Genomic DNA, 16,321 nt, shown 5'->3' on the forward strand with positions numbered 1-16,321 from the left:
CTCGCCTTCTGTCTCTCTCCATCTATTCCATTCAAATTGTATCCCAAATATATAATCCTGTTCTACATTGATATATAGCCCTATATATAAATGTCCTAGCCTACTACCTCTTTCAGGTAATACATTCAATGCAATATTAGCTTTATATTTAGCTAATTAATGATGGGTTATGCCTAATAAGCTTCTAACTTATAGCCTCTGTCTCTTGAGCAATACGCAAGCACCTGTGCTCCGCTGGCCTCTCCTTAAAAAACACTGCTTAGCGCTTGGAGTCCCACGGAAGAAAATCTACACTAGAATAGCTTTAGCATTTCTTATACCAATAGACTATTCGAAGAAGGACACAAGCTCTTTTTTTGCTGAATGTTAGATACAGCATCCAATAGACGTCCCGGGTAGTTTGAAGGAAGAGCGAACGAGCGATGGCGGTAGGCTATAACAGTTATTTATTCAGACCCATAACCATTCAATCTTCGTGAAGATAAGTGAATGCCTTCTCTGCATCTAATTCTAGTCCTATATTATTCATGGGTGTCATTAGAATGATGAAGGTAAGGACAACAAAACTTATTTCATTTAACTGTTAAAAGTGAGGAATGAATGAAGCAACAATAGAGAGAGAAAGAGGAGGTAGGCTAATAACATTAGGGGAAATATTATGAAAGGTATATATGCATCAGCCTACTACTTTGAAAAATAGGCACCATTATATTTTGAAATCCAAATCAAATTCGCTAGCCTATACTTGTAACTTTGTAGGCCACATGTACTGCACCAGAATCGCATGTTCTCCTTTACTTTATCATTGGTTTGAACGATGTGTGTAATTCCAATCCATATAATACAGTATAAAACAATACAGTACAGTAATACAGTTCGAATTAAAAACTATTAGCCTACTGGGGCTAGTTTCATTTATTTACCTAAGAGAGCATATAGCTAGCTACATCTATGGGCTTTTATGTTTTTCTGTCTTGAGTAATGTGCAGTAGTTTATATCATATACAGTGCCTTCGGAAAGTATTCAGATCACTTGACTTTTTCCCCCATTTTGTTAGGTTACAGCCTTATTCTAAAATTTATAAAATAGTTTTTTTCCCCTCATCAGTCTACACACAATACCCCATAATGACAAAGCAAAAACAGGTTTTTAGAAATGTTGCTGATTTATAAAAAATAGAAAACTGAAATATACATTTACATAAGTATTCAGACCCTTTACTCAGAACTTTGTTGAAGTACCTTTGGCAGCGATAACAGCCTTGAGTCTTCTTGGGTATGACACTACAAGCTTGGCACACCAATATTTGGGGAGTTTCTCCCATTCTTCTCTGTAGATCCACTCAAGCTCTGTCAGGTTGGATGGGGAGCGTTGCTGCACAGCTATTTTCAGGTCTCTCCAGTGATCGGTCAGGTTCGATCAAGTTTAATTCCGGCTCTGGTTGTGTCACTCAAGGACATTCAGAGACATTCAACTCCTGCGTTGTCTTGGCTGTGTGCTTAAGGTCGTTGTCCTGTTGGAAGGTGAACCTTCGCCCCAGTCTGAGGTCCTGAGAGCTCTGGAGCAGGTTTTCATCAAAGATCTCTCTGTACTTAGCTCCGTTCATCTTTGCCTCGATCCTAACTAGTCTCCCAGTCCCTGTCGCTGAAAAACATCCCCACAGCATGATTCTGCCACCAGCATGCTTCACCGTAGGGACCGTGCCAGGTTTCCTCCAGATGTGACGTTTGGCATTCAGACCAAAGGAGTTCAATCTTGGTTTTATCAGACCAGAGAATCTTGTTTCTCATGGTCTGAAAGTCTTTAGGTGCCTTTTGGCAAACTCCAAGCGGGCTGTCATGTGCCTTTTACTGAAGAGTGGCTTCCGTCTGGCCACTCTACCATAAAGGCCTGATTGGTGCACTGCTGCAGAGATTCTGGAAGGTTCTCCCATCTCCACAGAGGTACTCTAGAGCTCTGTCAGAGTGACCATCGGGTTCTTGGTCACCTCCCTGAACAAGACCCTTCTCCCCCGATTGCTCAGTTTGGCCGAGCGGCCAGCTCTAGGAAGAGTCTTGGTGGTTCCAAACGTCTTCCATTTAAGAATGATGGAGGCCACTGTGTTCTTGGGGACCTTCAATGCTGCAGAAATGTTTTGGTACCCTTCCCCAGACCTGTGCCTCTATACAATCCTGTCTTGGCACCCTACGGACAATTCCTTTGATCTCATGGCTTGGTTTTTGCTCTGACATCCACTTTCAAATGTGGGACTATATATATGTGTGCCTTTCCAAATCATGTCCAATCAATTGAATTTACTACAGGTGGACTATAATCAAGTTGTAGAAACATCTCAAGAATGATCAATTGAAACAGGATGCACCAAAGCTCGATTTCGAGTCTCATAGCAAAGAGTCTGAATACTTAAGTAAATAAGGCAATTCTGTTTTTTATTTGTAATAAATGTGCAAACATTTCTAAAAACCTGTTTTCGCTTTGTCATTATTGGGTATTGTGTGTAGATTGATGAGGATTTTTTAAAAATCCATTTTAGAATAAGGCTGTAATGTAACAAAATGTGGAAAAAGGTCAAGGAGTATGAATACTTTCCGAAGGCACTGTATGTTTGGATAACGGCATTTGGGCTTTTTGGGGCTTGGGCTCATTAAATGTCGTTAATGTAGGGCTCATAAAATTTACTTAATATATTTCTCATCAGGCTCAGGTAGCATCAGGTTTGAATTTTCATGCTGACCAAAGCTCCAATCAAACCCAGATATGCTTTATAATGCTTTTGAATGACACTTCCGGTTTTGACGGGAAATACCGGGTTTTGTAAACCCTATTCTGTAATAAAACATGACACAAACTATATCATGATTGATATGTTTAGTCCCTAGAGAAGTGAACTGTCTAATCTGGGTGCTTGCCAAAAACTCCCTTACTGGAACTCCAAAGGCGATAGCGCTATCCAAAGATACAAAGACTGGGCTCGCTGCACTAGTAATATAGGATGGACAATTCAAAAGATGTTGACAATCATCAAATTCCACTTTTTACGTGTCACGCTCTCTCAAGGTCATTGGAAAAGATGGAGGAAAGAGATTTCCCTAAAGAAAGGAAACCACTACAGAACAAAGTTTGAGATTGTCAAATGTACAACATTCAGAAGAGGGAGACATTCTTCGCATAATTGAACGTGTCCTGCTTTTCCTTAGGAATGACAATACAACTACAACAATATTACTTTTGGACAGATAATAAACATCTACACTGAGTATAGAAAACATTAGGAACACCTTCCTAATATTGAGTTGTCAGGGCATGTTGACTCCAATGCTTCCCACAGTTGTGTAAAGTTGATTGGATATCCTTTGGGTGGTGGACCATTCTTGTTACACACGGGAAACTGTTGAGCGTGAAAAACCCAGCAGCGTTGCAGTTCTTGACACAAGCCGGTGCGCTTGGCACCTACTACCATACCACGTACAAAGGAACTTAAATATTTTGTCTACCCATTCACCTTCTGATTGGCACACATACACAATCCATGTCTCAATTGTCTCAAGACTTTAAAATAATGTTTTAACCCGTCTCCTCCCCTTCATGAAGTGGATTTAACAAGTGACATCAATAAGCGATCATAGCTTTCACCTGGATTCACCTTGTCAGTCTATGTCGTGGAAAAAGCAGGTGTTCCTAATATTTCATACACTCTGATTCCAATGTCTTTGTAACCCTAGTAAACTCCCAAGCCAAACCCTAAATGGCTTGGTTTGACATTTCATTTACGATACAACTATGCTGAGTACATTCCAACCCATATGTTTTAAAACAAGCTTCTTGTGAATAAGGTTATTGCCAAGGAATATGATTAAGGTTCTTGCATTAATTCAAAAGGATTTCTACAAACTACAATCATAAAATGTCTATTCAATTAAGCTGACCTAAAAATAACCCCTTTTCAACCTCCACTGACCCTTCACATTTATATGGCACACATCTGTGTGAGAGTGTGCATATTTTGTTGTGTCTGCTCACTCCTTGATGAGTGGGTCTGGGTTATTTTATTCCTGCAGAAACTCTGTGGTAGTGGGAATCATTATCACCTCATCACACAGGCTGTCATGGAACAGACCCATCTCCTTGTTTATTCCTGTTACTGGTGTTCATAGACTCCACATAGCCCCAGGACACCATGTTACACCTTGTTTATCACCAAACCTCCAGTAGCCACCAGGTCCACAAGTTAGAACAGCCATTACTGATGCTGTTAGAAGGTGCTTTTACTTTTTAACTCTGCATTGTTGGGAATGGGCTCGTAAGTAAGCTTTTCACTGTAAAGTCTACTACACCTGTTGTATTTGGTGCATGTGACCATTCAAATTTGATTTGATTCGAAGGTAATAGTGTGATAAATAGAGAGCTAAAAGATGTTAGGGATTAGTAAATACATTATTTTCGTGTTAAATACTTCTGAAACATGGATTGAGTGACTGCATCACAGAATTCATGCTCAAAACTAAATACGCCCAGATTCCATCTCTCCATCTCTGTCCCCAGATGCCAGGTCTTCAACACCATGTGGCATCAATCAGATGGTGGAAGGTTCTCCCATCTCCACAGAGGTACTCTAGAGCCATTACTGTCCTGAGATGTGAGAGGGCCATGGGGACTGTGAGGTTTCCTATTGAGCTGGTCTCCTAGTGTCTGAGAATCTGAACACTAATTATCCCGGCCAAAGAGAGAGGTAGGAATGTCACCTGTAGAAACACTTGGGGCCTTAACAGATAATTGCATACTCCTATCACACCAAGGTCGGAACCATGGAAATGGTCTTATTAGCAAGATAAGGACGAAAGCGGGCAACAAGTGAATGCAAACGGCAAGGGTTGGGCCATAGTTGTGACATGGCATTATGGGAGATGACACTTATCGGCAGATTACATAAACCACTCTCGTTCACGCTAAGTTGGAATCCAGCTCCTTAAATTAAAAGAACCCATTTCACCGATCATACAGACCTGGGTAATGAAATAGCAGATGAGAGGTCTCAAATGTAATTTTCCATGTGGAGTCCTTTTGTGCTGTTATCTCAGAGGGTGCAATAATGATACTGTGAATGGCTTTTGCGCACCCCATAATGACCCCTAGTAGTTAAGCCTGCACTGTGGAGAACTATAATTACCATGTCATTACAAAACTCAATGGTCGCTGTGAGTTTTAAAGGCGTACCATGGGCTTCGGCTAATTATTTCAGTAATGTTGAATGTATGCCAAAGCCCTCATGTTTGGAACAAAAAATATCCAATTATGCATATTACCATGATGGGACATTACTGAGATTCCATTTACAGTTTGCTTCATCAAAACATGTTCATTGTAACTGGAATGGCATGTATCAAGAATGACGAGCAAAAACCCTTTCTGTAGTATGGTATGGACCTTGAGATATAAAGTAATAGAACATTCATGAAATGATACAATTCAAACATTCAGAAAGCTTGTCTTTACATTTCTTAGATGAACACACCTAGCAACATATTACGCTCGTCGTAAAGATTGGACCAAGGTGCAGCGTGGTAGGTGAACATTTTACTTTTATTTAAAATAAACACCGACAAAACAACAAAATACAAAACGAATGTAAAGTTCTGCAGCCTACACAGCAACTATACAAAAACAAGATCCCACAAACTAAGGTGGGAAAAAGGCTGCCTAAGTATGATCCCCAATCAGAGACAACGATAGATTGGGAACCATACCCGGCAAACAAAGAAATAGAAAACTAGAATGCCCACCCAAATCACACCCTGACCTAACCACATAGAGAAATAAAAAGTCTCTCTAAGGTCAGGGCGTGACACAACATAGAAATAAGAGGCTTCTTCTGTTAGACATCTATTCTTTCTGAAACAGGCACGATATTTGTTCTGCTGTAGCCTCTTTAAGGAGAGGAAAATGACAAGGTGTGCAGGGGAACACAAGAATGACTAGCCGTACACAGGGACAAACCGATTGATCTACGTAGTATTGGATTTTTCTCCAGGTTTCATGAATAAATCTGCTGGGTATGGAGTGCTGATAAATGAATGAACAAGGTTTTCAATACCAATCTCCCAATGCAGAGAGCAAAAGGTTCAGTAGAGTAGCTCGGTAATGCTCCCTCTGTTATTGGCAACGGCCAAGCGTTTATTTCATGCCTCTTTAAACCAGCAGGCTTGGGTGCAGTGAATCTGTCTGATAATATCCCACTCAAATGTGAGGTCTGGAGCCTGCCGCCCAGCGCCCGACCAACGGGCCAGCCGCTCGGGGATCAATCTCTACTCGGTAGAGAATGGGATTGATTTACAGGCACTGTCAAAGAAGCTCTACCAGTCCCCACCTGCCTCACGACGTATCAGAATCAAGTAGCACCTTCTAGACCTGGGCATCACATCAGATACAGTGGGAGTTCAGGGGACCAGTTTCCATCAGTCTTTTACTGTAGATGTCTATTCAGAAAATTAGCAAATGATCTGCTAAAAAATGTGCCCATGATATATTCTTCAAGTCAGAAATTATGAACTACAAATCCATGACATAAAAACATGCCATCCAACCGCAACAATGTTGGAAATCAATGCATTCGACGCAATAAACTTCTGTTTGTCAAAAATATGCAGGGCATTCCAACGTCTGCACATGGTCACGTCACACTAGTGAGGAGAGAAGGGGGAGCGCATAAAGCGCAGGAAATTAAAGCTGTAAATAAACGTCCGGCAGATAAAGGATCCCCTGACAGTTATGAGAGCAGAGCAGTCTGGAGGCTTCAGGCTGGGCGCAGGCTCAGTCAGGACACTGTGGATAGGCATGAAAAAACAAATCAGTGATGAGCATGAAGACCACCATCTGCATCCAGCTCCTCCACACCACACTCACCATCACAGATGCCTCCATCTCAGGAAGGATGTCTGTTTGGGCCTCCATCTGCCATAAACCAGCCCCTACTACCAAGGTGCTACTGGCAGAAAGGTAAAATGGAATTTTCTAGAAACTATTTTGTTTGCTGTTCATTGTGTGGCGGACGCGGTCCAGTTTATTGGTACTTAAAGGAAAGCTTGGCCAGATGTGACACATCGTCCCCATGAAGCTCCAAGGTAATTTGATGGAGAAAATTCCTTGTTGACCCGACTTAGTTAAGTACATATTGAGTCACTGTATGAAACAAATACCATATAAATCTGCCAGTGCCAGTGTCAAACAAAAGCTCAAACCTCACTCAAGGTTTTCTCAAACTCTGATTTACTCAACTGAATTTTTCATCCAACTTCAGCACAAAGCTTTAATTCATTTCATGAGCTTTTCCAATTAAGCAAGCAGTATACACAAACAAAAAACCATTGAACTATTGAAAGAAACTAAGTTTCGCATTGACAATGATTATTTCCCTATTTGAAGCCCAAAATGTAAGGCGGGGAACTCTATTGAAGTGCTTACCTTGTAAAATAATTTATTTGTCAGGGCAAAACGACACCAAAACACAACTTTGTCAGAACATTTTGAGACAACATTTTCAATAAATGCTAGGAATGTCTCAACATGCTGTAGTCCATAGCCACATCCAGCATCAACGCAAAAATGGATCAAAGCAATATGTGTGGTCCTCAGACGGAGCAATTAAACTGTTTATGAGGTGCAATCATATTAGGCCAATGTATCCCAGCTTTCCCAGCCAAACATGCTTACAGAAGTATTTACATACACATAGATCTAAGCCGCAAAGAAACCTACGAATGCTGTGCTTCGGGCTACAGTTCAAACTCATTCACTGGGCACAGAGTGCATACTAATGTTGGGAGCTCACCCAAAGTCTATCTGTGCCTCGGCTGAATCCAGGACAGCTTCAGGGCAGAGCGAGCCTGCCTGATCTCTGTCGGCCATGATAACAATACAGCAGCCATTAATGAAAGGCCTTGTAGGGATTTATTACAAGAGAGGACTGGGGAATACGGTGCCAAAGAGCCTGGACAGCCCACATTTGAATACAGACCACAAATTATAAACAGTTTCAGTAAATGAAGTGACTGAGGGCCTTTGTTCCACAGGCGTACATCTTCCTATTGCTAGTGGGCACTAAACCACTAGCATAGCCTGCACTGGGAAAGGAAGTTATTGAAGCCTGGATTTCCTGATTTCGGCTGTGGCCAAGAGCTTGAAGGTTTATAGTGGTTTCAGGAACTGACTCATCTAATGATTCATGGATTAGATATTGCTTCTCATGTGTGTCTGGTCATGTGGTAGCTCGTTTAAATGACTTTTCCCATGCAAAAAAGAAGAGTTAAGAGAATGTGAAAGTAGGGAAGGTACTTATAACAATTTCCCAATAACTTCCAAATCATTACAGTTTAATAAGACGTGATTAAGACAGAATTTGTATCAACATTATTTGCTTTCCTGAGAAACTGACTGAGGCTGACATATGGTACGAATTATGAGACTATAATTGTAAAGTGCTGAAACAGTGGTTTCTTTACTGTATGACTTCTAAAGATGAGGAAAGCTCTTACATTTGATGTTTCTCTTCCCTTCTTATTTTCCCCAGATTTCCTGCAACAGTATGGCAGTATAATGCTCTACAACTTTGTTTTTTAAGGTTTCATTGACTCTTTGACTTATCTAGAGAGAAAGTGCTTTGGTCCTTTTGAAAATTAACATATGATGAGGTAAAGGTCAATATACCAACAGACAAAGCGGGACAAACAAATGAATACAAAAGCTGTTTGCCATAATTATACATATGGAGAAAAAGTGAATTACGCCTTGCAAAGGTGGTTGACAAGGCCAAAGTGCACTCTAGCTGGCAGTCATTTTATGACTGCAGTCCTGAAGCAGATTTACTTAGATGATGTCAGTGGCTTTGAGGCAGCTTTCCCTTTTTGGTGGCACTCTACATTGGCCTCTCTGAGGCCTTACTGAAACTGTTGAGCACCAGACCATACTGCAAAATTCTCTTTCTAGAACAGAGTTTACCTCAGGGTGCAGAGTGACTGGAACCCAGCAGTACGGTAGTGTGTTTTAGCGAAGCATGCTATCCGATCACAGACACAATGATGTGACGATGAGTCCCTCCCCTGCTAAATGTCTGGATGTAATTACACAATTAACGACCCTGTGTCCAGATTAAATTACAGATCACATCTTTTTTACTCGCCCTACTCCTCTTGTTTTGTGTAGCTATGACAAAAGCAGCATCCTTTCATTTCATCAATTCTTCCCTTGATTAGATAAAGATATGCTTTGTGCCGTTCAGATTCCCACAAGGCATTTCTCAGACTGTTAGCATACAGGAATATAAAATATTTGTTGGGTATTCCTAACTGTGCTTTTGATATGTTTAGGCCTTTATTCCTAACAGCTGTTTCCATTTCTTAAAGAATGTAACAAATGTAAGAGGATCAAACAAGAATAGAGTTTCTGAAGAAAATAACATTTCTTCCATGCCAACCTTTACTAATAAATAAATACATAAAATGGCATTGTGAAGGAAAACTTGATATGTGGCACCAGCCCAAGTACAATCCCCCTGCACAAAACCAACACACTCAAAGATCCAACGGTTTCCATGGCATTCTTTTTTCCTATGATAACTCTTAATTAGTTTTGATGGATTTTAATAGGAAATGATGACTTAGTAGTATATTAAAACGACAGGACGTGCCTGTTTGCTTTGGGCTGTAATCCCACTACAGTTTACATCTTCACAATGACCCATGACCACAGAGGGAAAAACCAGCTTGCTGATTGTAAATGATGTGGTAATGCCCATGTGTGGTTCATTCATACCTACTGATGCCTTGACTAGGTGAACTTGTGTACAAAACTATGAATGTATTTGTTGTTCGCTTCAACATTTATGCTTAGTAAACCTTGAAGTACAATTCCAGGCCAGGAATTTCATGGTAAGACGAAATCACGTATGTGCACAAATACACATACACACACATGCGCTCACCTACAATAACTCACACACACACTGTCCTACAACAGCTGGTGAATAAAATATGAAGCATATTAAACGCTATTGATAAGGTAAGGGAACAGATAGTTTATCGGAAGCATACAAGAGCCATATGGTGCCAAAGCCAGTACAGCCTGTTGCTGAAATAACAATGGCCTGGCCAGGACGTAGAACCACAAGTTGACTAATGGTCGTTGGCATGAAATCTCAGAGCAGTACAAGCTAGAGCAAATGTTGATATTTGCATTTTTTCATACAGGTGCAGAAAATGACCCAAGCAGATGCCAATGAGAACGGGCTTGTTTGCACTCAGCAGCTCAACAGCCTCGCACACATTCAGTCTTGACAACAGGAAAGACAATGGGTCTCTCTCTGCTCCCAGAAGTAATCCAATCCACTCAATGCCTCAGCAATGCACATATTCTCTCCACATTTCACAAGTGAAAGACTATATTCTTCTTTTCCCGGCCCTGAGACTTCCACATTCTTAGCCAAAACATTGCAGGGGTGGGATCTATAAAAAGGCATGTGTATTCAGAGAGAGGTGGTCTGTGTACAACTACTGCATGTTGAGGTTCAAAAACTCACATTTTTTAGCATGTTTTAAAGCTAGAATCCTTAGTTGCTACATCCGTTTTTTAAATGATAAATTAATGATATACCGTACAATCGGATAGTATTCAGACCTCTTGACTTTTTCCACATTTTGTTACATTACAGCCTTATTCTAAAATTGATTAAATAGTTTTTCCCCTCATCAATCTACACACAATACCCCATAACGACAAAGCAAAAACAGGTTTTCATTATTTTTTGCTAATTTATTGAAACAAAAAAACTGAAATATCAAATTTACATAAGTATTCAGACCATTTACTCTGTACTTTGTTGAAGCATTTTTGTCAGCGATTACAGCCTCGAGTCTTCTTGGATATGACGCTACAAGCTTGGCAAACCTGTATTTGGGGAGTTTCTCCCATTCTCTGCAGATCCTCTCAAGCTCTGTCAGGTTGGACAGGGAGCATTGCTGAACAGCTATTTTCAGATCTCTCCAGAGATGTTCGATCAGGTTCATGTCCGAACTCTGTCTGGGCCACTCAAGGACATTCAGAGAATTTGAAAAAATAAAAAATAAATCACCTTTATTTAACCAGGTAGGCCAAATGAGAACAAGCTCTCATTTACAACTGTGACCTGGTCAAGATAAAGCAAAGCAGTGCGACAAAAAACTACAACACAGAGTTACACATGAGATAAACAAACGTACACTCAGTAACACAATATAAAATCTGTATACAGTGTGTGCAAATGAAGCCACTCCTGCATTGTCTTGACTGTGTGCTTAGGGTCATTGTCCTGTTTGAAGGTGAACCTTCGACCCAGTCTGAGGTCCTGAGCGCTCTGGAGCAGGTTTTCATCAAGGATCTCTCTGTACTTTGCTCCGTTCATCTTTGCCTCGATCCTGACTAGTCTCCCAGTCCCTACCGCTGATAAACATCCACACAGTATTATGCTGCCACCACCATGCTTCACCGTGGGGATGGTGTCAGGTTTCCTCCAGACGTGACGTTTGGCATTCAGACCAAAGAGTTAAATTTTGGTTTCATCAGACTAAAGAATCTTGTTTCTCATGGTCTGAGAGTCTTTAGGTGTCTTGTGGCAAACTCCAAGAAGGCTGTCACGTGCCTTTTACTGAGGAGTGGCTTCCGCCTGGTCACACTACCATAAAGGCCTGATCGGTGGAGTGCTGCAGAGATGGTTGTCCTTCTGGAAGGTTCTCCCATCTCCACTGAGGAACTGTAGAGCTCTGTCAGAGTGACCAACGGTTTCTTGGTTACCTCCCTGACCAAGGCCCTTCTCCCCCAATTGCTCAGTTCGGCCGGGCGGCCAGCTCTAGGAAGAGTCTTGGTTGTTCCAAACGTGTTCCATTTAAGAATGATGGAGACCACTGTGTTCTTGGGGACCTTCAATACAGCAGAAATATTTTGGTACCCTTGGTTTTGATTCATCCTTGGGAGCAATTTCCAAACGCCTGAAGGTACCACATTCATCTGTAACAAACAATGGTACGCAAGTATAAACACCATGGGACCACGCAGCCGACATACCGCTCAGGAAGGAGACGCGTTCAATCTCAGTCTCCTAAAGATGAACGTACTTTGGTGCGAAAAGTGCAAATCAATCCCAGAACAACAGCAAAGGACCTTGTGAAGATGCTGGAGGAAACAAGCACAAAAGTATCTATATCCACAGTAAAATGAGTCCTATGTCGACATATCCTGAAAGGCCTCTCAACAAGGAAGAAGCCACTGCTCCAAAACCACCATAAAAAAAGCCAGACTACGGTTTGCAACGGCACATGGGGACTAAGATCGTACTTTTTGGAGAAATGTCCTCTGGTCTGATGAAACAAAAATTGAACTGTTTGGCCAAAATGACCATCGTTGTGTTCTGAGGAAAAAGGAGGACGCTTGCAAGCCGAAGAACACCATCCCAACCGTGAAACATGGGGGTGGCAGCATCATGTTGTGGAGGTGCTTTGCTGCAGGAGGGACTGGTGCACTTCACAAAATAGATGGCATCATGGGGAAGGAAAATTATGTGGATATATCGAAGCAACATCTCAAGACGTCAGTCAGGAAGTTAAAGCTTGGTCGCAAATGGGTCTTCCAAATGGACAATGACCCCAAGTATACTTCCAAAGTTGTGGCAAAATGGCTTAAGGACAACAAAGTCAAGGTATTGGAATGGACATCACAAAGCCCTGACCTCAATTCCATAGATAATTTGTGGGCAGAACTGAAAAAGTGTGTGCGAGCAAGGAGGCCTACAAGCCTGACTCAGTTACACCAACTCTGTCAGGAGGAATGGGCCAAAATACACCCAACTTATTGTGGGAAGCTTTTGGAAGGCTACCCAAAACGTTTGACCCAAGTTAAACAATTTAAAGGCAATGATACCAAATACAAATTGAGTGTATGTAAACTTCTGACCCACTGGGAATGTGATGAAAAAAATAAAGGCTGAAATAAATCATTATCTCTACTATTATTCTGACATTTCACATTCTTAAAATAAAGTGGTTATCCTAACTGACCTAAGACAGGGAATTTTTATTAGGATTAAATGTCAGTAATTGTGAAGTAGGCTACAGTAGGCTACAGTCTATCTGTGTTAAATGCCAAGTTCAAAATACATGCAATACAGCTGATATACATTATTGAATGCCTCTGTAGCATATTTCCATAATGTACATTGACTTGTTCTTTTTTATTAATCTTATATGTTTATGTGATTGGGTTTCAACATAAGTTTAGATGGTATTACTTTTGAAAAAGAGAAATTCCAGATAATTATAGTAATTCTTAACTTCACACACACTTGGGGTTCAACTGATATCATCTGGTAAAATTGGAATTCATAAGCCCACATTCAAAAGCAAAAACACATGGAGTCAAGCAAAGACAATGTACAATTCTTGCGCTTGAAAATGCCATGCAGGCTAGTGTCCAACAGGTCCACTTGTTGCATAAGCAGAAAACAAAGCATCTATTGCTGTTCCTGATTTCCCCCCTACAGCAAGCAGCTTTACTTCTCAACATCATGACATATCAGGGGTTAAGTCTGATAGAAGTCAACCTATTTAATGTAGTAAATTATAATAGCATAGTTAGAGGAATCAACCAATCTTGCTGGCCCCTAATTTTCAAGGGAGACAAACTGAAATATAAGATGATAATTAACTGCAAGACAGAGGTTTTTCCCCAATCACACAATAGGGTTAGGGTTAACCCTAACTTGTATTAAGAGCTGAATTCCACTCCATAGCAGAGAACTTGCACAGCCAAAGAATACCCTCATACAGTTAGGTTTATTTAGTTACGAATGAAGTGTATATCACCATGCATCGAAATAACCAAGACATTTCACCTTCTATATTTACCAACAAGCATATACAGTTATAATTGAAAGGTTTACATTCTTTTAGATACTATAAACAACACTATAAGTTAATTACACAATAATTAAAAAGGCCTACTCTATAAAATATATTTGCTTAAATATCAGACAGCCTATATTGGAATTGTATCTGATGTTGTGACTTTGATGACGTTTAGAATTTGGTTCAAGTGAGGGCAGTCAGGCTAGATAACCTATTAATATTCATATGTTTCAAAGCTCTGCAATAGCATCAGCGCAAACCACTACATCCACATAGCCTACAATAAAAGGCAGTGCAAAGTTTCCCGCAACAAATTCATCTTTAAAATAGCAACAGCTGAGCATCTGTGTAACCTATTGGTAATGAATGTATATTACGAAATTCTAAAAGAATAGAAAGCTCCATAATCTTAACCTTGATCAAGACTTTCCTGAGATTAACGGACTAACGTTATAGGCCTATATTTAATAGGCATCGGATCACACCGTTTCTTCGGATGCGATGAAACTTTGTAACACATAGAAGTGGCTTTGGCTACATAATGCAACCCCAGTCCCTGTGACTTATTCAGATTTTAGCTGAGCAGGAAACAATGTATGCCGAAAAAAGGCGGATATGGAAAACAAGGATCGAACAGAGCAATGAAGCAGACATTAACATAGCTCAGAGCCCACATTAACCTACTTGTACGAATTTATTTTTGAAATAGTTAAAATCTATATTGAATTACCAATTGTTTAAAAACTAAACAGACAAAGGGAGTCGCAAATAAGAACTGGGTAGCAATGGTCTTTTCTCTTTTTCTTTTTTGCAACGTTTCAACAGTGTCCGAAAGCCAAGAAAAACCTGGCTTTGAATCCAAACAGATATCAAATGTTTTCCTCCACTATCTCTAGAACACCAAAATTATGTAATAACATTTTCAGATTATTTTGTAAATGCAACAGATTGTGCTTTATCAATTATATTCTCTAAAAGTATGTTGCCCGGCCCACTATCCTACACTGAGGGCACATGGGCAATATGTGTTTAAATGTAGGTCAATATGTGTTTAAATGTAGGCCAATATGTGTTTAAATGTAGGCCATAATATTCTACTGTCAGAGATGATCAAAAGTTATTATCTTAAAAGACACATCAATTCGGCAACATTGATGGATCTTGCCTATGATCTGTTGAATCAATTCCTCATATGGAAAATGGAATGCGAAGAATTTGATGGAATTTCTGTAGCCTAAACCCGATAAAATAACAAAAAATATACTTACAGTGACTTCAATGGACGATGGATAAAATACACGACCAAGGGTGTTGGAGCAACAAGTCTTTCAGCAGAATGTTTTTGCACTGCTCCGAAAATGTTCCACTGAAATCTCCAACTCCCGGGTGAGCCAACTAAGGAGAAGAAAACAGCAACATTTTGATCCGTCATCTTGTCCAAAATTGTCATTCATAAAATAATGTACGTCCAATCGTATCCGGAATCCTGTTAGGAGTTTGAGGTTCATGCACTGGACTTACTGCGATATAATAGGGCGTATGGTCGGGCTTCTTTACAAAAATGTGAAAAATGTCAAAGATTTTCGTGTCAGTCGAATACAACACTGAGTGGACAAAGTGAAAGCACCCTGTTGCAACAGCGACAAGAAACGGCAACCTAAAATCTCACCGACACACTTTTATTGTAATGTTAAAATATGCCCACTCATTCTAATACCATACATTACTTCTTATTTCTAATGAAAGGCGCAACTTCATCATAACAGTGTTAGTCTGCAACCATTTTGCATATCATTAACTACATTGAAACTTACCTCAAACACCTCCGTTATTGTTATTTGTAATACAATTCGTCCCCCTTTGTTTGTCTAACGTGGGATATTATATTTTTTGTAAACTGTGTAAAGTTATTGTTGTGTTTCTGGGCCAGCCGGATATGTGTACGTGAATCGACAGCGCACGGACAGAGATGCGAAGAATGCTCGGAATGAGAACAGGAATGAAATGAACGCGAAGAGCGAGTTTGCATTGGGGCGGAGCAAAGGTGGCGTCATCCCGAACCGAACAGCCCTAGAAAGGAGGGACAAGGCGGAAAAAAAACAAGCAGAATGACCTCACAGGACACGTCGGATTCAAATTGGTGGGAGAAAGAAGAGGGAATTTCTTTGTGGAGTTAGTTCATTCTATTGTAATCATCTACCTCAACAAAGCTGAATAAAAGTACAAGTATGATACCTTCATCACAACCATATCAGTCATTTGAAATGTTGTTGCTAGATAAATATCAGATGTGAATACAACACTGGCATTTTTATTTGACACTTCCACAGCTGGGACATGAAATGGAGCACGTTTAGAAACTGTCACCCGCCTCTCATACTTCTGTAGCTGCATGTGT

The 16,321-nt window shown here is 40.4% G+C and overlaps 1 protein-coding gene across 6 annotated transcripts in view; it reads right to left on the bottom strand.

The window, feature by feature from the left end:
- Positions 1–15,941, bottom strand: part of LOC115203057 (transcriptional enhancer factor TEF-1) — a 57,350-nt gene extending 41,409 nt beyond the window's left edge. For 4 of the 6 annotated variants that reach the window (XM_029767371.1, XM_029767370.1, XM_029767368.1 and 1 more), the window contains exons 1-2: positions 15,738–15,941; positions 15,192–15,318 (exon numbers count right to left, since the gene is read on the bottom strand). The gene's annotated coding sequence lies outside the window, so the exon portion shown is untranslated. Of the gene's footprint in view, positions 1–15,191; positions 15,319–15,444; positions 15,527–15,737 lie in introns of those variants that run through there. The other 2 variants (XM_029767369.1, XM_029767367.1) reach the window with 2 other exon arrangements.
- Positions 15,942–16,321: the final 380 nt, after the last annotated feature.

The sequence above is a fragment of the Salmo trutta genome, chromosome 12 (genome assembly GCF_901001165.1).
Source record: "Salmo trutta chromosome 12, fSalTru1.1, whole genome shotgun sequence".
NCBI lineage: Eukaryota > Metazoa > Chordata > Actinopteri > Salmoniformes > Salmonidae > Salmo > Salmo trutta.